Here is a 24,273-nt window from a genome sequence, read left to right as displayed (position 1 = left end):
CTTTTTTAGTTTTTTGAGGAAAACCAGACTTCAAAGTCAAATCTTTAATGCTAACCTGAAGAGTAGCTGGAAACAAAAATAGAGGTGATACGTTTTTGTCACAGCAGGCTTTAAATCTAAGTGAAGCAATTCCAAAGGTCTTTGAATGTTCTAATGTTGTTTGAAAGATTTTTTTTTATATAGATGCTTGAAAGCCTTTAGCACAGACAATTATAGGTCATTTTAGCTAGACCATGGAGGGCCTAAATGATGAGTAATGTTCACATTAACTAAAGAGGCATTAGCAGAGTTTTAGGGTATAGATAATTCTGCAAAACATACTATCGACTATATCTTTAAGACGGAGACATTGTCAATAGATTCAGAAATTCCTACAACCCACAAATGGCATTGCATTGCTTTCACCTCTGGGTTAAGAATCTTTTGTTTTTTATAACTTATACATTTAGCTGTTGATTCTCTTGAGTTACCTGAGAATCTTGTTGTTGAATAGCAAAAGCTCTCCCTACAAAAAGCCTGCTTCTGAATGTATGGATATATCTGATTTGTTTGTGATTCACTAGTTATTTTGAGATCTTTCATATCATTGCCTAATAGCTGCCTTATATTGGCCATGTGTGTTAAATCATCTAATTTGGATGTAAGTGCTTTCACCCAACTAGAGCATTATAAAAAGTAAATATAATACTATCTGATTTTAACTTTTTTTTTGTTTTGTACACTATGCAAATATTTGAAGATTTGGTGACCTCTGCATTGAGTATAATAGAAATGGAATGAAGGAGTCTTCCCCAGTGTTGAAATTTGGGGTCAGAGTATCTAAGGAAAGTAGATCAAAAGTTCTATCCAGTAAGTTCTACCTAGCTGAATGATCTTGAAGAATCTGTCCTTAAGTTATCATGTATTCATTTTGACATATACGTTAGAAGAGCTTGCAGCTGGCTGCTTATCACTATAAAGGGGAGACTGAACAGTTGTATTGACAGCTTCTGTTCATTTCATTCAGAGCTATGTTTATGGTGGTATGCACATTCTACATTCCTTCTCTCAAGCACTAAAATGGTACATATTCTTCCTACAGATAGCTGCCACACTTATTAAATTTGTGTGATGGGGGAGTGACCTAAAATGAAAATGCTAAGCAAATTGCTATATTGTTAAGAGTAAGATGCAGATACCTTGTTGATTCTGTTCCAGAGCTAAGTTTTTTAACTTTCATTGAAGACCTCTCTGCCCTACCCCTGTGGAATATAAGACTCCAGAACTTGGACTGTGGGCTTGCACCATTCAGGCCTGGATATCACCATTTAAGGCAATGCAAACTAAACAGAACCTGAATTTGGCAGCTTCTGTGGAGACTGACTCCAACTACTTAGTGAAAATGTTGCAAAAGGCTTTAAGATCCATGTTGAATATGTATACCACAACATGCAGGTTCCTACTGTAATGCATATCATAAGAGCAGCCTTACGTACAGCTGTGTTATGATACCTAGCTGCTTGTAAGCAGCATCCGCTTCCCAGCTGCTATTGATAGCATTTGTTACAGCACATCCTATGTATATATATATATATATATATATATATATATATATATATATATATATACAGCTTTAAGGATACTAGACTGGCTTGAGCGAACTGTAACACAACCAACTAGAACCCCCTGCACTACAAAATCTCATCCTTCCTTACAGTTCCAGCAGACTACTTCACTCTAACAACAAGAACTTACTTCAAGGCCAACAACACTGCAGGAGAATCTTTATTTTCCAGCTATGTATCTCATATATAGAACTCCCTTCCTAACTCCATTTTCTCAGTCTCATCCACTAACCACATTAAGCCATCACTTAAAGCTTAGCTAAAAAAGAAGTCGCTATGTTCCTGTACTAACCCCTCATGAGTGCTCTGATACATCACAGTATAACCAAAACATATCCAACTTCTCCCCCGGTGTTTAATCCTTTGTTCCTACCAACCTCTCTTAACCTTATATCTTGACATAAGTCATACTTACAAATAGTACTATGTTCAAAGCCTAGGTTTTGTTGTCAAGATGTAACAAATTTGTATCTTCTTAGGTATACTACATTTTGTTATCTTTATACTTTTCGATTATTGTAATGTGTGCATGAAAATGTATTGTTACTCATGGAGCTTTTCTCCCCAGGCCTCTGCTGAAAAAGGGCCTGTGTCCAGTCAGAGTTTCCCGGTAAACAAATGTTAAATAAATAACTAAATAAATAAATAAATAAATAATCAGGGTCCTGTGAAGAGAAAGTTGAAGCAGTCCAGTTTATCTCTAACCTACGTATTATTTTGAATTAATGTACCTGATGGTTGTATCATTGCTTGAACTAATGGGAGCATGGCTCTGTTGTTGATAAGTATGTGGTGAAGGCAAAGACCTATCTGACTCCAGGGTAATTCCATTAGAATCAAACACAATAATTATATCATTTTAATGAACATCATTCCAACTGCAAAAGCTCATTATTGGAGATAAACTGGTAGGATAAACTGTAAGATATCTTCCTGTGCATTTACCTGTGCATCAGACTTCTTACTATGAGGCAACATCTGAATAAACGGGTCTACGAGGGAGGTTTCTGGATCAGAATCATAAGTTTCTGCTGCTCATTTTGTAGCACTGTACAGTTTGGTAGCTTTCTTCCTTTGATATATATATTTAGTAAGGAAGTAACAGACTGACTTGACATTCAAAAGCAATAAACATTAAAAAGAGAAAGCCATTTGATCCATTTGCTGTTTCTCATCATCTAGCTTATGGAGAAAATGTCCAGATGTAAGTATCAAAACAACTCCCTACAGTGGGCATTCCTTTTGTGGGCTTTTCCTTTATTTTATGGCAATCTCTAAATATATGTTTCACATCTGATTGTCCTTCTTTGTACACAATGCAACAAAAATATAGAAACTAACCATCCATCTGTCCATCCAACCATCCTTGCATTTTCTGCTAACCTACTTTATCTTTTAATGGATCATGGATATGCCAAAGTCTATCTTGGCAGCCAGTGGGATCACAGGATCATAGGAGGTTACTAGGTTATTTACCCTAATGCCTCTAGAAGCCATGTTATACACTTGTTCCCTTGTGAACCAAGATATATAGTCTATGTTTGCCCATGAATCTAAGATCAGCACCGGCTGCCCCTGTCTAACAGAGACATAGGTGAAACCCCCAGTGTAAAATTATGGTTTCCTATCCAATTGTCCAGGTTCTGCTTAAATAGAGTCATTCAGGAGCTCTGTTTTACATGAAATGGAAGTTTGTTCCAGAGGACTGGCAACCTCTGGGAGACATATCTGTCTCTCCAACATATCCTGTTAATATCGCAGGCTAAGTTAAGATCCCTAGAGTGAGAGAATCTTGTCCCATTGGATTTGCAGATGTGCAGCAGTGTCATCAAGGCAGGGTCTGAGACTGCTCTGTAGGCCAAGCAAAAGTTGCCTCTAAGCACACTATATGACATTGAGTAAACTGATAGGGTCTTCAGCCAGTCAGCTGCTGCAGATGTCTGGTGTGGTACATAAAGAAGGGAGCATTGTAGTCTATTATTGGTCTGATGAGATCTGAGTGCAGGGCAGTTATAATCTCCTTAGCTTTGGATGCTATGCCCTCCCGTATGAGATATGCAATGTAGAAGGCCTTCCTTACTACTGTGGACACCCGATGATCAAAATTAAGGCTGCTATCAACTTCCGTTCCTAAATCTCTCACCAATGGGTTTGATCTTAGGGGGATATTATTAATGTTGTAATTAGCAGGGGTTTCACCTTTGCCAGAGGGGATGATAATGGATTTTTTGCATTTAGTTTAAGTCCGTGGCTTTGATACCAGTCATTTGTCTGTGTAAGCCCATTTAGTATGTTGACATCCTTGAAGGATTCGATGGTTGCACCCAGTTTGCAGTCATCAGCAAACCATGTAAGCCATAGGCCATGTATTTTCACCTGGACTTCTGAAAAATAGATACCAAACAGTAGGAGGCCTAGCACAAATCCCAGTGGATCACCACTGGCAACAGGTCTGCTAATAGAGTTGGCATCCCCAGTTTTGACTGTATGTGTTCTGTTTGTGAGCCAGTTGGCAACCCATCTAGTGACGTAAGGTTTAATCCCCAGCTGGGTGAGTTTGTCAATGATGCCTGAGTGAGGGATTGTGACAAAGGCCTTGGTTAGGTCAAAATAGGCAGTGTGAACTGTTTTGCCTTCATCCAGGGTCTTGGTGACATTCTCAAAGAAGTCCACCAAGATTAGCAGGCAAGATCTGCCCTTAACGAAGCCAAACTGGGTTGGATCAAGAGTTTCAAGGTCACCTATATCCTTGCTGATAAGATCCATTATGATTCTATCCATGGCCTTGCAGATAAGGCTGGTTAGGCTTATGGGTCTATAGTTCCCAGGGTCGCTTGAGGGACCCCCCCCCCTTTGTGAAAGGGGATTACAGTTGCTGTTTTCCACTCAGCTGGGACAAAGCCAGTGCTTAGACTGAGACTGAAGAGTATGCTCAGCAGTTCCGCTAACTCCTGTTTTAGAACATTTAATAAGCAGCCTGGGATGTTGTCCAGTCCCATAGAGGCTGTGTTTTTGGTCTTGGAGAGTGCAGCTATGACCTGCTCTCTGGAGATACTAGGCAAAGGACTGGTGACAGGTATGTTATGGGATGTGACTGGTGGGGACAGGGAGGTGAAGTTTTCTCCAAACCTATCTGCTAGCAGGTTAGTGATGTCCTCAGGTTCAGTATAAATGGCACCGTCCACAGCAAGTTTGGCACAAAGCTGGGCCTTCCCTTTTAGATAAACTATACTAAAGCTAAAGCTAAAGAATGCTTTGTGAGTTACCTTAGCTATGGATGCTAATATAGTTTTGTAATTAGCTTTAAAGGACTTTACAAGATATCTAATTTGCTTGTTTATGCTTTGGAGGGAGTTCTGACACCAGAAGTTAAGCCAGTTGTTGAAGTGACTTATTTTTTGTTTCTATTGTGGCATCATCTTGAGTGATGGAAGAATGCTGCTTATGGCTAGGAACATATTTGCCTGGGACACATAATCTGAAAGCTCTATCATGTCTCTCTTCATATAGTCCAGTGAGGTACATCTCAAGTCATTCACTCCAACATGGACTATGACAGAGTCAAAACAGTACTTGTTGTTGACAGTCTTGAGTGCATGCATGATTTAGTGGATCCTGGCGTGAGACAGACAACTGATCATGAGCTTCTCCTTGTCCAGCCTAATGAGGGGGACATCTGTGTGTCTCACTATGGAGACGCCTATGACCAAGACATTTGGTTTAGATATGTTTTGCCTTAGGGGCTTATTGGGTGAGACACTGATGCGTGTGTTATATGTGTAGTGGGTGCTGTTGGGAAAGCATTGTGTGCAGAAGGCTTGCGCTTGGGAGGTCTTTGTTCTTTTTGTATATTTCTAGTGAGTAACTCTGTGTATGTGGGTTTAAGTGCTGTGTGCTTGATATGTGTGGGCAGTGGAGTATGGGTGCTGACAACCTGCTTGGTATTTAATTTGTTGTTATGTGAGAGAGAGAGAGAGAGAGAGCATTGATCCCAGATTCATAGTTTAGATACATCTCTCACATATTGTTTTTGCACATTTCAGGAGTAGTAGGCTGTCTGTATACATGAGACAATTGCTACATTGCTTCAGTATGCCCATGTCAATCAGGCTGGCTGGAGAAATGGTGGGAAACTGACCTTCCATTATGCCAGGTGTGTTCTGTAATAAGTGGTGGAGGGCGTGCTAGACAGACTAGGTTCTAGTGTAGGACTGGTAAAAATCACCTAATCTATGAGGAGGTTTACAGGTAGAAACCTGCACTGGTGCCTCAAAAAGCACAGCTGGGTTGCTCTCTGGGTATCAGTTCACAACTGCATTGCACACCAAGAAGCAGGGAATCTTAGAAGGTTCCCTAATAGTCATCTATGGAAAATTTTACTTCTTAAGCATTTGCATCTGTACACAGCAGTGCTAATCCCATTGCATGTGGGTTTTTGAACATTAGTCTATCAAGGAACAAATGCTCCAACTCACTCACTACTCTCATACCTGCAGGCATTTTGGAGAATGCTAATTCACCTAGAAGGTGGAAAGAAACTGGAGTATCCAGAAAAAAACAATGCAGATGCAAAGATATGCACACTCCACATGGAAGGCATTTCATCTGAAAATCAAACCAGAAAGCCTGTTGTTGTGAGGTGGCAATGCTGCTCACTAAACCATTGTAAAACCCTGACATAAAGACCATATAAAGTTAATTTTACATGATAATTATACAAATTTTTAACCAGCATTATATGTGCTTGAATACATTTAACAGTAGGTGTATAAATATATGCATTATGGCAAACATCTGACCAAGAATAATAAGCTTTCCTTTCCTTAATAATAGTTCAGTTATTCTAGTAAACTAGAATCTGGCATTGTTGAGTAAACTAGTGGACCCATCCAAGAATCAAGAGATGTCTTAAAACTGGATAAATATTTATTCTCCTTTACAGACAATACCAGCTTATTCTAGTAATGAGCATTTGAGTAAGAAATGGATTTAGTTGTGTGTATGCTTCTATAGGAGTCCAGTTGAAATGTAGCTCTGATGTCTAGATATTTTGCTACTCTGAAGGCATCTAAGTTGAGAATGGACTTCAGCTACTTTCATGTAGTACTTTATAAACCATACAAAATGTTCTCTCTTAAATACCTATAACAAAAGGAATATAGACCCAACAACTAGAATTGACCAAAATAATCTAATACTATGCTCTTAAGAATGTTCCAAAACCCTTCGAGAATAAGCAATCTCCTTTAATGTAGGATAGAATAAACAACTGTATTTGAGTATCGGCCTTACATAAGCAGCAAATAGTTTAACCAACATCAGTTCAAGCCATGTGGTAATATTTCCTCAAAATAAGCCAGGGACAAAAACAGTCTTGCTTCTTACTACCTGCACATGTTTTTAAATGAAAAGAAAAATAGTTAAGATGGTGATACCAAGATGTTTATATTCTACAACTACAGCAGTAACAGAGTCAACTAACAGCAGATGGAATTAAGGCTAAAATCTAGCAAAATATATTAGGTCTCTTTTTTCTGAATTCATTTTTAACCCTTATCAAATTAGATTTGTTATTAAATACCAATATTACATCATCAACATATTTTGTAATCTAGAAATCACTAGACAGAAGAATTCAGGAAATGATTGTATTAAAAAGTACCAGTCCCACACTGTCCCCTGTGGAACTTCAGATTTGACAGGTGCCCACTCTGAAATAAAGTTACTAGTCTTAATTCTTTGATGTCTGCCTGTGAGCCAAGCACCCATTTAATGACTAAGGGATTCACAAAGATGTAATACACTATTACAAGGTGAGGAATGGTATTGAATGCTTTGAACAAGTCTAGAAACACCACTCCGGCACTAATACCATGGTCCAAAGCCATAATAACTGATTCATAAAGGTTGTCAAGTTAATAAAAATACACCCTTATTTACAGAAACCATCCTGATATAGATCAACCACTGGACCAGTTGTACAATCATTCCCTTATAAAGAGAGGAAGCATGGTTCAAAACACTTGCCTATAGAAGGTATTAAACTAACAAGATGTAATTTGAAATCCTGTTCTCATCTCCTCCTTTGTGTATTGGAAAAAACATTTTGAACACTTCCATGTATGGGGAAGAAAACAGGTACATAGCATAGGAATGAATAGCATGGGGGTCTATATGACTAGACCGAAAGATCACAACAGCGAATGTATGTACATCGACACATTTACGTCGATGTACATACTAAGCGAAACACCTAAACGGCAAAAACCGGAACGCCGCACATGTTTCATCATCATAATGCGCCACACAGGTAGGTAAAATCTAAACTAAAATATTACATTAATTAGCTTTTGCAGGGGAGCAAGCCCCCCTGCACCCCCACACCCCCCTACTTAAATATACAAACTCCGAGACCGCACTACAGTGGGGAAAAGGATATATTTCCTTATCCCCACAATCATACTGCTAGCTATGAAACATGTTCAGCGTTCCGGTTTTTGCCGTTTAGATGTTTCACTCTGGATGTACATCGACGTAAATGTGTCGATGTACAAACATTCGCTGTTGTGATCTTTCGGTCTAGTCATATAGACCCTAGCATGGTTAGGGGGAGAATAATAATAAATGCATTGTTGCTTTTGTAAAACAGCCAGGCATATATCAGGTCAAAGCCTACAATCACTCTTAATTTTGTTCAAAGATACAGTCACCATATCTGTCATGATTTCAATTGTTGCACTAGACTCAGAGCCACAAATCTGTGCCTTATCCTTAGAATGGTCTCTGTTACAAATATTTGCAAAATGGGAATTAAATAGATTGGCAAGTTCAGCTACTAGAAAAAGTAGCCTGCCATTGTGAGCAATGTGCCCAACTGACTACAAATGTGCTTTTGTTTACATAACAGATTAACTTTTTTTGCTATTATTAGCTAATTTTACTTCATACTTAGCCTTGACAGATTTTACTTTTCTCTTAAGATGTTTACTACCCTTGTCGTAAGCCTTTTCTGCAGTATAGGTATTAATAGTCATATATATATATATATATATATATATATATATATATATATATATAAGTATTTTCTTTTAGTTTTAAATAGCCTTATAAGGGATTTGTGCCATCATGGGAAAAAAAACAAGTTTTCTAATTCACATTTACAATCTAATACTCCAAATTTTTCCAAATAAACTGCAATCAGTAAAAAATAATTTTCCATTTCATCTTTTCAAGTTTCATTATTGCCTCATGTGTGGCCATTTTTCCCTTGATATTTAATATAAGATGTTTTTGATCAAACTGTATTTTACTTGATTGTAAATTGAAAGGCTCAGTGTTCAGAATTACCTCGTGGGTCACATATTCTGTTTGGAATGTTAGTAACAAGTACATTGAAAGTGTTATTCTGCCTTGTTTGAAAATCTGTTAATTGCACCATGTGCCAAATGTTTGTCTTCCAATGTTGTAGAATATTTTCCATTTGACCAGTCAATATTTGGAAAATTGAAATCTCCCAAGGTAACTATATTTTCCAGTTCTAGTTTGGAGCCCATCTCTTCAGTAAAATCAGCCTGATCAACAAGACGTAATCTAGTGATTTTACAATATGTCACGTGTGTTACTGGCACATTCCCACTATGCCCTAATAATCTAACAGCAAGCATTTCATAATTTTTGTCAGTTAAAAGTATTCTTCAGATGTGGAAGAATGTACAAGTATTACACCTCAGCTATAATCTCTTAAACATTCACAGTTTTGAAAAGCTTGTATACAATTTCCCTACATTGCTAAGATTCAATAATTGCAATAATAATATTTGTGAGCCGCAATAAGAGCAAAGAGTTCTTTATTTTTTAGATTGGCTGTGAGCATTGGCATAGTAGATTTTTAAGTTGCCTGTCTAAGAAGTGGGAATACTCCACATGGTGTATATAATTGCTGGAACATAAAAATATTTCATTATATCAGTGAATTTCATGTTCAGAGGTTTACCTTCTGAATAACTGGTGGCAAAATCATCCTTGTCTAAATATTGTGCCTTTCCAAGGAGTTCTTTCTATAATTTTATTAAACTGACATTGTGTTTAGCACACAAAATTCCCAACCATTTGTAAATAACAGAATCTTAGTAAAGTAATAATCATTCAATGTCTGAGAGGATATAATCTAATATACACATTTTTGCTTACTGTTAATGGAAACCTTTGTCTATAGAATGTTGTTTCACATCAAGAGTCATAATAAATAAAAAAGTCACCACTGAATTGTTTTCAGTCTACTACAAGGTTGTAACCCACTTTTAACCTGTCCCATTAGCACAATTGTAACCCACTTATAAACTATCCTACTACCACACTTGTAAACCACTTATAACCTATCCCACTACCACACTTGTAACCCACTTATAACCTATCCCATTACCACACTTGTAACCCACTTATAACCTATCCCATTACCACACTTGTAACCCACTTATAACCTATCCCATTACCACACTTGTAACCCACTTATAACCTATCCCATTACCAAACTTCTAACCCATTTATAACCTATCCCATTAGCACACTTGTAACTACCACACTTGTAACCCACTTATAAATTATCCCACTACCACACTTGTAACCCACTTATAACCTATCCCACTACCACACTTGTAACCCATTTATAACCTATCCCATTACCACACTTGTAACCCACTTATAACCTATCCCATTACCACACTTGTAACCCACTTATCACCTATCCCATTACCACACTTGTAACCCACTTATAATCTATCCCATTACCACACTTCTAACCCACTTATAACCTATCCTATTACCACACTTGTAACTACCACACTTGTAACCCACTTATAACCTATCCCACTACCACACTTGTAATCCATTTATAACCTATCCCATTACCACACTTCTAACCCACTTATAACCTATCCCATTACCACACTTGTAACCCACTTATAATCTATCCCATTACCACACTTCTAACCCACTTATAACCTATCCTATTACCACACTTATAACCCATTTATAACTTATCCCACTACCACACTTGTGACCCACTTATAACCTATCCCAGTATCAGATCACTTGGATTCATTCATATTTTGTTCAGCATGAACAAAGCTGTTGAAAGTGCAGGAGAGGGAATAACTTGCTTGATGAATATAAAGAATTGTTGGCATTGGTAACTTAAAGGAGTACCAGTTTAAGCTATGTATAGACTACCAAGTAACACCTTCAAGTCTTACTATCTAAGAGATGAGGTTTAAAAGGAACTATAAAGACAGTTAGACCTGTAATTCATAGACAAAAAGAGTCCATTCTATGGGTTTCACTCATAGTGACACACTCATACCCAAGAATCTGTCAGAAATTAAAATATGTATGGACATGACCACAGCTTCCTTGGAAAAATGGCCTAGAAATGAGAGCAATGTGGAAAAAATATACTCAGGCAGTTCCAACAGTAGTAGGAGCAACAGAACTAATAAAAAAATGTGCAATCATACTCAAATATGCTACCAATACATGTAATCCCATATGAACTGCAGAAGGAGGCAATTCTAGGTATACTGAGGTCCTAGAAACACCACTTTTGGCTAACTTCTAAGACTGAAGCAATACCAATTTCATGAACTTTAACTGTATCCTAACATACAAATGGGGCCATTCCTGTCATGCTTTTAGAAACTCAAAACATTTAAAAATTTAAAAAAAGACAATAACGAGGAAGGGAAATCTTGATCCATTTGTTGGTGATACAGGAGGTGAACTAAATGTTACAAACCATTTTCCAATCTAAACATTAGGTCAATCTACCATCAAATGGAATGCTACCCTAATATTAAAAGTATAGCATTTTACACAAAACTATGTTTGATGAAATATAAAATGATTACATTTTAGGTTATTTCAGCTGCTGTTCTTTTTTTCAAAATGCAATCCAAAAAGTAATTCAGAAGGTTAAAATTGTTAAAAGATTTCAGGATGATAGCATCATATCTGAGAAAATTACAATCTAATCAATAAAACTTGTGCTAGACAGGTTGAATCACATCATTTATTTTCTATTTATTAACCAAATAGGTGAACTGGTCTAATGACCCTTTTCAGTCCTAACCCAAGTACAATAAATCATTAACAGCTGAATAATAATTATGGGCAGTCATGCAGGATCATTACAGAATGAAAGGAGAGCAAAGATATTAGTTAACTCAAAATAGCTAATTAATATTTGTAAAAGATGTATTTGAATACATTGAGCAAGATTTTTTGCACAACAAAGCATCAGTTGAATTATACTGGGTTAACCTGCATCAAGAAAACAAGTACAGTCAGTTTCTTTGCGTAGGTGATCTCTTAAATTAACTTCAAAGGATTTTAGATTTTGATTGACTTCTATTTCATTTCACTGGGGAGGTTAATCTTTATGAAAGGATCAATATTAGACAAGGCTCTTTCCTCTACTGCATTCTTAACTTTAGTCAAGGGGGTGCTAGAGCCTCATTCTGTCAGTTTTTTAGGGGGTAGGTGACAGCCCTCATTATAAGTAAGTCTTTTAAGTGGAGGGCAGTAACCAGTTTTGAGGATTTTAGACATCACAATAGCTTGGAGTGAGATAGCTCTTTCAGTTATAGAGAGCTAATTCATAGGTTCATAGGTTCATACTAGGCTATCTGCCCTAGGGCATTTATAAGCCTAGCCAGAGTGTGTTTGGCTTTCGCCACCCATTTTAAATTAATTTTGCTATGCCCTTTTTCGAGGAGAGTATACTGTGCCTCTGTCTAACATTGACACAGAAGTGATACCCGGGGTAAACCTACCATCTCCCATCCACTCATCAAGATTTCTCTTGAAGAGAGTCAATGAGGGACTCTGCCTAACCTGGACTGGGATTTTATTCCAGAGTGAAGGGAGCCTCCGGGTTATGAATCTGTCCCTCCAGCATGTCCTATTTATTTCAGTGCTGAGGTTCAAGTCTCTCGAGCGCATAGCTCGATGGGATTTGGATTTTCTGAGGTGCAGCATGTCCATTAATTCCGGGTTGGACATGGCTTTATACATCAGGCACAGATCGCCTCTGAGCAAGCGGTATGCCACTGAGTAGAGCTGGAGTTTCTTTAACCTGGCAGCATATGGCATCTATTTGAGCCCTTTGATCCTTTTGGTGAGGTACTTTTGGGGTCTTTCCAGTTGCTGCAGGTGTCTGGTAAGGTACATCCCAAAAGGGGCATTGTGCTCAATTATGGGCCTGATGAGGGATGAGTAAAGAGGCACGATGACCTCCCCTGATCTAGATGTGAATCCCTTCATGATTATGTGGGCTATATAAAATGTTTTTCTAACCACTTTGGCCACGTGGTTGTCAAATGAGAGATTGCTATCAACTTGGGTCCCCAGGTCCCTAATTACTTCTTCCAGATTTAATGGATTACCACCTATGTGGTAATTTGTGGCACTTTGTTTTTGCCAAAGGGGATGACTATACACTTTTGGCGTTTAGCTTGAGGCCATGGCTCTGGCACCAGTTGTCTGTTTCTATGAGGCCCTTTTGTAGGATGCTTGTGTTGGCTGGAGAGTCGATTATGGTACCCAGTTTGCAGTCATCTGCGAACTTGGTCAGCCACAGTCCTTCCATGTTAGCCTGTACCTCCGAGAAATATATACCGAACAAGAGAGGTCCCAGGACTGAGCCTTGTGGGATGCCACTTGTAACTGGTTTGGAGTCTGACATGGCTCCAGCAATTCTAACCATGTGGGTTCTGTTCTTGAGCCAGTTTGCAACTCGTCTAATGACATAGGGGTTTATATTTAAGCTGGTGAGCTTATCTATAATGCCCGAGTGGGGTATTGTATCGAAGGCTTTTGCAAGGTTCAGGTAGGCTGTGTGGACCACCTTCCCCTCGTCAATGGCCTTGGTGACTGTTTCAAAGAAATTGACCAGGTTTAAGAGGCAGGATCTGCCCTTAACAAAGCCGAACAGGGTAGGATCCAGTGTCTGTAGGTCCCCAATATCTTTATTTATGAGGTCTATGATGATCCTTTCCATAGCTTTGCAGACCAAGCTAGTCAAGCTTATGGGGCGATAGTTTCCAGGATCCATTGAGGCACCACCTTTGTGGCAGGTCACAATTATGTATATACCTATCTGTGAGGAGAGCAAATCTGAATATTTTATTTTCAGTGGTTTGTAGTTTTTGAGTATTCTTAGATGAGTGTAGCAGAGCAGTTTTGATATGAATATATTTTAGCAATACCTAGACATGCTATAGGAAATAGGAAGTGGGAGATATGATAGAAACATTTCAGTTGGGTTGCACCCTTAGCGGTAATACTTTTGATATGTGGAAAGAAGTTGAGTGTACGTTCTAAAATTACACCAAGGTTACTTCGGTGAGTTGCATTTAGTATGACATTATTATCTTTGAGCAGAATGGCGGGACAGGAAGCATGTTTCATACGGGTGAAAACAAGATAATATAAGTTTTTTCAGTATTTAGTAAGAGTTTATTATTGTATAGACAGGAGGTTAACTTTGAGGAACTTGTCTGTGGTTTGTGCTGTATGGCTTGTTGTATTGAATTAATTACACTTGTCAAAATGTCATCTGTGTAAATAACCAAGTTAAGCATTTGGATTTCTGTGGCAATATTGTAATGAAGATAGAAAAGTGTAGGATACTGAAACATTCAGAGTACCACTATCAGATAATGTATTATGTCCAAAAGCTTGGAATGTTTTTTTATTTTAGATAGCTTTGATACCAATTGCTTGTGCTGTTGCCAAAGTTTTGTTTGTGTAATTTATGGAGTGGGAGGATGTGGTGTACAGTCTAAAAGGATATAGTCATGTCAATGAATACTCCTGTGGACATGTGACCATTATTTATATTGTTATATAATGTGTTAGCACTAATGGTACTGACTGCGTTTCCAAACCCATGTTGCTCTTAGCAGAGAAGGGCACATTCATTTATGAATGAGTTGTTTATAATGTAGTTTTTCACAAATGTTGGTAATAGGACATAGAATTGAATAGGTCTAAAGTCCTTTAGGTTTATATGTTTTGGAACTTTACGTCAAGGGATGATTACAGAATACTTAAATGCTGATTGGACCTTTGCTGTAATGAGAGAGAATGAGTAACTGTATGTGTGAAGTGTCTAGCAATGTTATTAGCTGATAGTGTGAGGAAGGAGGGATACATGGGGCTAAATTTGGACCCAGTGGAATTTAAATTTAATAAAGCCTTCATGATTTGTTTAATAGTAACTACTGTAAAGTGAAAAGGAGTTGAACAGGTGGCTGTTGGTTTTAGTAGTGAGGTTACTTCAGAGAGGTAGGAGTTGGTAATGTTTTCTAAGGTGGAGACAACAAATTTCTTGAACTGGTTTGCTAGGTCAGTACTGTGTATGCTGTTAAGATTATTAGGAGTTAGTGGAATCTGAGAGGTGACCTTTTAGGCATTTTATTTCCTCACAGAACCATTTATGATAAAAAGAAAATATATAATGTTCTTCATGTTTCACTGTTGCAGTCATCACACTTGGGTTATCTGCCTGCAGGTAGCCCTCAGTCAGCCCAAATACCAGAGACTTAGTATTTCTGCATCAGTTGCTGTCACTTCAAGACTGATGTCAGGTCATCAGGGGTATAACAACAGGCAGCCGACAGCATTACATCAGTCTTTCTTGCCGAGGAGCCCGAAGCAGAAGCAGTTTGCACGAGTGCCGATCGGCCACTACCTGAGCTTTCGTTTCCGAATTGAATCATCCTGAAGTCTTCTAAAGGTAAGTACCCCATTGGGGATCCTTTTTTCTTGCTCTAACCAATGTCAGAAAAAGTTGACAATTGTCTCACCTGTGGAAAGCAAATACCACACCAAGATTTCCATTCTTACAGCGTCACCTGTATAGGCCCATACCACGACATACCTCACTGTCAGTTTTGTGCTTTGTTCAATGCCCGAACTATTCATCGTCAGGCCCTTATTGTGGCTAAATACTTTCGATCTCAATCTCTGTATTCCAAAATGGCTTCGATAAGCCATCCGACTACAGATCTTCCAAAAAAAATGTAAGGATAAAGACAGAGACAGACCGCACAGGTCCAAAACTGCCAACAACGCTTCCGTTAAGCTAGTCACCAGTTCTCAGGTACTCAGTGAGGTGCTTTTGCAGCCCCTGATGCTCACTTTGATGGATTCGCAGGCCACTACCGAGACCCGTTCGGAGTCCGGTATGCCATGAGACTCTTCTTTGACTATGGCACCTGCGGATGTCTCTACCTTGGATGGGTCCAGAGCCACTGTGCAGGCACCGGCTTCTGAGAAAGTTCATCACAATACTGATATTTGACACAAACCAACGACTTCTTTCTCGTCTTCAGTTCTGTCTAAAACTACCGAGTTTCTAAAGCCAAGAGTATGAGCTATGCCTAAAAACCGATGACCCAAACTTAAGCACCCGCTTCCTTCCCACAACATCAAATGCTTAAAATGGTAGAAGACCTGATTATGCTGATTAGGGGAAGCCAGCCTTCCCCTGCTAAGAGAAAAAGAGACCTGTCCCCAGCAGCTTTAACAGACTAACAGTCCAACGACTCTGAGGTTTCTGAATATGAAGACATGCCTTTATCTGCTTATGAGGATTCAGATGCAGAGGAATCCATTCCCTCTGCTTCCCCTCCAGAGGATTTTTCTTTTGGTGAAACCATACATACTTTAAGAGAGCATTTCCACTAGGAATGCCAGGATTATCCTCAGTCCAAAAAGAGACACAGAGAATTTTTAGATTTGCCACAACACAGACCTTTAGCAATCCCTCCAGTTCTAGATGTTGTGGATGATGTCTTTATGAAATCCAGTCTAACTCCTGATACTTTACTCCCTGCTCCAAGGAAACCAGACAGGTACTACAGAGTCCCTGACTCTCACAAATTTCTTTTCAAAAATCCTACTGCTGACCCAGAGGTCATTTCCCAGGGGCCTAAAGGTATCAAAGCAACTACAGCTAAGAATCTCACCCCTTCCCAAGCTTTAGACAGATGGGGTAAAAAAGTATACACCTCTGCAACTCTCGCCATTAGGGCATTGAATTGCCAGTTTCACATGCTGAAATACCAGCAACATATTATGGAACTTATCATGCAAAAATTATCTACCTTTACAGACTGTGCAGAAAATAAAGAATTACAAGAGCATATGCATTCTGCAAGCCAAGTCAGCAAGCAAACTCTGCAATGTGGCTTTGACACCCTAAAAGCATCTTGCAGGGCAGCAGTCACTGGTTCTGTACTGTGAAGGCATGCTTGGCTTAAGGACCAGACCTTGCCAGACCATGTCAAATCAAAATTCCTAGATGCTCCTTTGAACAAGGACAATCTGTTTGGTACCAAAGCAGAAGAGGTTCTAAAAAAGATGGGAAAAAAGCTAAATCTATGCAGACAGTCAAAGATTTTTTTGCAAGTGCAGCCTCCTAGATTCAGTAGGCATTGCCCCTCAAAACATTGGTCCTTTCCAGCCCCCTCAAGGCCATCTCAAACTAGGCCCATGGGAAACAGACCCCCCCCCCCAGATTACAGTCTCAGGGTATGCAAGAGATCTAAGCAATGGAGTGCCTCCACTTCTAAAACAGGAAGTGCTAAGCCACACCCTTATGGAAAGAATTCACAATGACTTCTCAACTCCACTACTCTCCTCTGCCAAACTTCTCATGCCCCTAGGAGGAAAACTTGCCCATCATGCAAAAAAACTGGACCTCCATCACCAAAGATTGATGGGTCCTCAACATTGTATCCCAGGGGTACAAATTTTACTTCCACTCACTGCCAACCCCAAAAGGGATCCCAGACCTTCCTCCACACCAGTGGGCAGAGGCACAAAACCAAGTTCAATCCCTGCTCTCCATAAGGGCAATTCAACCTGTTCCTGCAGAACAGATAGGTCAAGGGTTTTATTCCAGACTTTTCCTGGTACCCAGAAAAGAGGGCACTTGGTGCCCAATCCTAGATCTTTCCATTCTAAACACCTTCCTGGTGGTACCAAAATTCAAAATGCTCACCCTTCAGCAGCTTCTTCCTATGCTGTCCAAAAATGCTTGGTTAGCCACCCTAGACCTAAAAGAAGCCTATCTGCACTTCCCTATCAGGGACTCATGCAGGAAATACCTACATTTCAGGGCAGGATCTATGCATTATCAGTTCTCTGCACTTCCCTTTAGCTTATCCACTGCTCCCAGAGTATTCAAAAAATGCCTATCTCCAGCCATTGCCTATTGGAGACAGAGAAAGATTCAAATTTACCCATACTTGGACGATTGCCTGATTCAGGCAGACAGTCAGGAAAAACTGTTGCAGCACCTGAAATTTTTAAAGAACCTTCTAACCTTCCTGGGGTACACTATCAATGAAAAGAAATCAAAACTAGTCCCCAGTCAAAAGATTGTATTCCTAGGAGCAAGCTTGGACACAGCATCCCAGATGGCATTCCTTACTCCAGAAAAACAAGCCTATCTGACAGGCTACTTCACTCAAATGGCCACCAGAAACCATTTATCCGCAGGACAAATCCTGCAGGCCCTAAGATTTATGGCCTCTTGCATTCTACTAATTCCATATGCCAGACTGCATATGAGGAAACATCAATGGTACTTAAAAAGTCTTTGGTGCCAGCATTCTCAGGGCCTGGAAACCATCATACCTATCATAGCTTGTCTCAGGACAGAGTTTCTTTGGTGGACAGCAGCATGCAACCACAACAAGGGACTTCCTTTTACTCAACCCCACGCCACCCAGACCCTAACCACAGATGCATCAGACTATGCCTGAGGTGCACATCTGGACAATAAGTGCATTCAGGGCCACTGGAGCCCAAGTCAAATTCATCTGCACATCAACCAAAAAGAAATGATAGCTGTTCAGTACACTCTGACAGCTTTCAGATACCTACTCTCACCAGGACTCCTGCTAATAAAAACAGACAACACCACAGTTATGTGGTACATCAACAAGCAGGGGTGAATCCACTCTTACCCACTCTGCAGGCTAGCCATGGTCCTGTAGAACATGGCCTTGGACATGCATATTCATCTGCAAGCTCAATTCCTGCCAGGCAAACAAAACTCTCTGGCAGACGACTTAAGCAGAAATTTCCTAGACCCACACAAGTGGCAATTAGACCACAGCACCTTCAACCTTCTAACCCAGAAATGGGGGACTCCAGAGGTGGGCCTTTTTGCCTCCCCCTGCAATCACCAACTCAGCAAATTCTGCACCAGGACACCTCACAGCAGTGCCTGAAAAGTGGATGCCCTATCCTTCCAGTGGGTAAACCTCTCAATCTATGCATTCCCACCTCTGCCTCTTCTCTCAGGAATATTAGTCAAGATAAGAAAGGACAGACCAAGGACAATCCTGATTGCCCCAGACTGGCCACACCAGCACTGGTACCCACCACTGTGCAGCCTGTCACCAGTACCACCCTGGCATCTACCCCAGATCCCAACCTCCTCACTCAGCAGGGGGACAGATCTTGCATCTGCAACTGCAAACCCTGAATCTTGCAGCCTGGCTTATTCCTTGAACTCTCCCCAGTGACCAGCTTAAGCAAGTAGGTGCTGGACATCATTCTTGAATCCAGAAGACCCAGTACAAGGTAATCCTATGCTGATAAGTGGAAAAGGTATTGTTCCTGGATTCAATCTAAAGGAGAGGACACAACTCTGCCCTCCTTACCTCTAATCCTGGATTACCTAGCATATCTACTCCACAGAGGTCTATCCTTCTCCTCCATTAAAATCCATGCCTCTGCCATCACGGCTCATTACAGCACTGAGCCACCTCTCTTCTCTCACCCTCTTATCAAACAGTTCCTGAGATGGGCAAACAACTTAAGGCCACCAAGGAGAGCACCCAACCCTGCTTGGGACCTTAACTTTGTACTGGAAAAGCTCATGCTACCCCCTTTGAGCCTGCAGCATCAGCAGAGTTAAAATTCCTCTCTTAGAAAACAGCCTTGCTTCTAGCCATCACTTCAGCTAGAATAGTGTCTGAGCTACAAGCACTTATGGCTGTGGAACCCTTCATTATTTTTCATGCTGGCAGGGTCTCCCTCAGGACTAACCCTTCCTTTATGCCTAAAGTGGTGTCCAGTGTGGCTCAACCAATCTATCCATTTGCCAACCTTCTTCCCTAATCCTCAAAATAAAGGGGAAAGGATACTGCACTCCTTGGACGTGCACAGACAGCTCATGTTCTACCTTGATAGGACTAAGCCCTTCAGGAAATTTGACCAGTTACTAGTCAGTTTTGCACCAGGGGAAGAGGGCAAGGCCATTTCAAAACAAACAATTTCAAAATGGATAGCACACTGTATCCATTTCTGCTACAAACACCATGGGAAACCAACCCCTCAGGGGATCAGAACACATTCCACTAGAGCAACTTCTACCTCTACAGCATTCCTCAAGGGAGTCCCTACCAGGGACATTCTGGAAGCTGCTACCTGGAGTTCTCTACACACCTTCACCAAGCATTACCACCTGCCTATCTTTTCCAAATCCAGGACGAGTTTTGCAATAGCAGTCCTGCAGGGCATACTAGTCAGCCCCAACTCTTCTTGACTGCCTCCACCCTTTCTTCAGCTTTGGGAATCAACCCAAGTGTGATGACTGCAACAGTGAAACATGAAGAACATAGTACAGTTGTGTACACTTACCATAAATGTAGATGTTCAAGGGTATTCACTGTTGCAGTCCTGGTTTCCCACACTCCAGCCCCCTTGTCTCTCTCTCTCTCTCTCTCTCCTCTCTATGTCTATTACTCACCCCTTACAGGGCTATTGGTATTTACTTTTTACTGGTGGTGTTTTTCCCACCATAACTTAGCTCCCTATTTGGAGGGCTCCATACATTTGGGGCACGAAAAATTGATGTAATGGTGTCAGCTGCCTGTTTTTATACCCCTGACAACCTGACGTCAGTCCTGAAGCGACAGCAACCGACGCAGAAATACTAAGTCTCCGGTATTTGGACAGAATGAGGGCTACCTGCAGGCAGATAACCCAAGTGTGATGACTGCAACAGTGAATACACTCAAACATCTACATTTATGGTAAGTGTACACAACTGTACTTTGTCTGTTTCTAGGGTACAGGACTTTGGCACTATTTGTGGATTTTCAAAGTACTGGGTATGTATGATGCAATTGGGTGTTGTTGGGATTAGAATTTCATGCTTTCCTTGCAACCTCATTTGGTTTCCAGTACTGCCTGTGAGCCAAGAGCATGTCTGTGCCCTTAAGACCCCACGAGTGAGGGGGTTTACAGTTGATCCTGAAGGTTTTACACAGTTGCAGTGACATATGTCCATGCACCATTCTATATCTGTATGCATTAACCTAATTTTAATGAAGAGAATTGTACTTTAAAGAAAAATGTGCTTGCATTTTATTTTTCAAAGAAAGCTATTACCCCAGTCCAGTAAATGTGCATCATCTATTACAGTTAAAGAGCTAAGGAGGCATTTGGGAATGGTAGACTAAAGTGCCCTTTTAATAACAGACTTCAACACAATAACAGGTCCTGTGAGAGGCATGATGAAAGGTTCATACCTTTTGCATGAAGTCCAGGTGAGAATAGCCACTTAGCACACAAAAATGGCTTCAGTTCACAGACTGTCATATTTTACTTTGAATCCCTCTGCAGAACTATTCAATTTGCATAAATAAGTTAAAGTCAGGAAGGCCAAGGAAGCACCATTGTTAGTGACTGGCACTCAAAAGAGATACATTCAGACAGAAAACAAGATTCCTGGCAACTGAGTGGGCTTATGAGCATTTCAGTTTCCTCTCCTGAAGAATAAAATTGCCTTAAATTTTAAACATTTCAGCACGTATCTCTAGAAGAGTAAGTTTATCTTACTAACTAGTAATTTCCTGGAAAATAATTTCCAATAAACCAAAATTTAAACCACCACTCAGGAGAAAGACATAATTACAACTCCAACCTTAAAGTTTCAGAGTAGAGTGGAGAAAGGGCAAAAACAATATCGTAAACTACCTGTCATGGCATGTTTTTCAAAATATATAAAAATAAAGAGATGTTCAGATGATCTTAGTGACTATATAATCATAATGTCACTAGTGCCCAGAGCCATAACTAGATCCAGATTGTGGTTAAATGGGGTCCTAGGCATGGTAATGGATCAAGGCCACCCCCACGTGTCTCTGTCCTCCCCCCATGTCCTTGGCCAGCAGCCATTCCAGTGTCCCATTATTTGCCTCTCTCTCCAGTTACCATAAAACAATATTTAAACCTGTCAGCATACATACTGTTTTCTTCCTTATTTCTACAATGGTTACAGATATTTGGATTTACTTTAAAATTTGAATTTCAAATTTTATGGCACAAACTCTGATAGCCACTTGGTAAACGAAACAATACAGTCTCACAATGAAAACAGTCTTAGCTTGAGCAACTGTAAACTTCTCTGTCCTTGAAACTCACAGTCATTAAAACTGTACTTAAACTCAGATTTGTAAAAATGCATCTGGTCAGTGGCTGAATTAAGTGCACCTTTGGGATGTTTTCCAACCATTCAATCCCAGCATACATTTTTAGAAACAAGCATAAATGTAAATGTTCTATGATTCAACTTCCTGATTGTATTAAATTATATTCCTTATATACAGCACCACTTGTTAGAATGCATTTTAAACTGGTAGTTTTTAACATTTTTACAGTAAGCAATAAAACAAACTGTATGAACCAATACTGACATGGCTATCCATTTCAGAACATTTCAACCATAAAAGGCCACTCAAACAGCTGTCTTTATTATCCACAAATAATAGTCAACACACACAACCTTTGCAGAAGTCAAAGTCAAAATCATCCGAATAACTGCACATTAAAGTGATCTGTAACTAATGAAGAGGTTGGTACCTGCAAACACCTTTACATTTCAGTGCTTCATCTACAAATTCAGTGCCTGCTCACCTTGAAGAATAAATTACCTAAATGTTACATTTAAAATATGGTGTACTGATGATATGTAATAGGGAATGGCTGGCAAACTGACAACAGGTTCATAGTTACTAAGCATCTCATCCTAAGGAGGACACACTCAGAGTGCAGCATGCTTTATGCTACACAATAGTGTCAGCAATCAATCAATCTACTCATTGTGGGAAGAGAACCCACAGCCTTCTGAACCAATGGCAATAATGCTACCCATTGCACCACTGACACTGGACAGCACAACTCCATGACTGACATTGACAGACTGCAATACTCAGTAATTTAAAAGAACAGTGAAAAAATCAATTAAAGGAGACCTGGCAGTTGATGTGGAGGTTTAAAGTACTTGCTTGCCAAAAATGAGGGTTCAGGTTGGACTCTGAGCAAAGCTGCTTAACTAGACAGCCCTCTTCACTGAGGCATTGCACACACACACACACACACACACACACACACACACACACACACACACACACACACACACACACACACACACACACACACACAAAATCTCCCATGCTGGATTCCTTGGATGCACCTAAATCAAATTACACTCACTACTGGATAGATGTGCTTACTTTCCAAACTAAATTTCTTGTACTGGACATCTGCTCAAAAATCACACTTGCTGCTCCGTACCAAGTCTCCCACACTGGACAACAGACATCTGCTCCAAATTCCTCTGCAGCAAAATTGTTTGCAGTGGAAATCATCTCAATATCTCCCTTGCTAGATGTCTGCTCCATTATCAAAACTCACAGTCAGTGCTGAGTTCTCCAGGGCTTGTTGTTTTTAACAGAAGTCTCCCATGAGGTCCTAAAGCCTTCCAGTGTTTACAAAAGTCTTCCAGCTTGCTTTATGTATGGAACATTTTTTTCTTTGTATATTCCCCTGCCAACATGGGCACTAGGCAACTGACTAGGTTGTCTTGTGCTAGATCCATCTCTGGCCTTAACCCTGATAATAACAGAAAACAAACTGAAAAATACCTCTGTACAGCAGAAGGTTAAACATTACTGCACCAACAACACCTTGCAAAAGATAAAAGGCAGATCATCCAGCAACTAAAGCAATAAAAGATGTTTGTACAAAAGGTACAAAGACAAAATAGTAGGTGACAATGGCATCAACCAGCTAAAAGGGGCAAGATCAAGCATTCACTAGTGCATAAAGAGGAAGGATCAAAACGCTGCCCATAAAGTTCACTTATGTATTGTCAAAACTAAATCCAGGGTACATAAAAATGGTTTCTTCACCTTAATGAGGCAATATGGACTTTGTTTACCACTATAAGTCAGTTAATACACAAATGTCTGACATAGCCAAAGAGACCTGCACCCACTTCAAAACTGATTTTATGACTCCATAAACAAGAAAGAGCATGACTCTACCAGTTTCTCAGTCATAAAAATCTGTATCAGGTATATCAGACAGCTATCATTCTTATACTAACAGACGTTTCTCAATCTCTGGCCAAACAAAAGCTATAACATCAGGTAATGGCCCACCATTTAACAATCAGTATTTCAGTTAGCAATGTCTGAGCCAGAATATGCAGCACAGGAAGATAATCTGCATTGTGGTGAAAACAGAGGCTTATTTGAATGATTCATGCAGAACATTTCCAAACACATTATAATAGCCAGAACAA

This window comes from Protopterus annectens, chromosome 17.part0, assembly GCF_019279795.1.
Source record: "Protopterus annectens isolate FY-2018-M chromosome 17.part0, PAN1.0, whole genome shotgun sequence".
In the NCBI taxonomy this organism is placed as follows: Eukaryota; Metazoa; Chordata; order Ceratodontiformes; family Protopteridae; genus Protopterus; species Protopterus annectens.
This window is presented reverse-complemented; position numbering follows the sequence as displayed.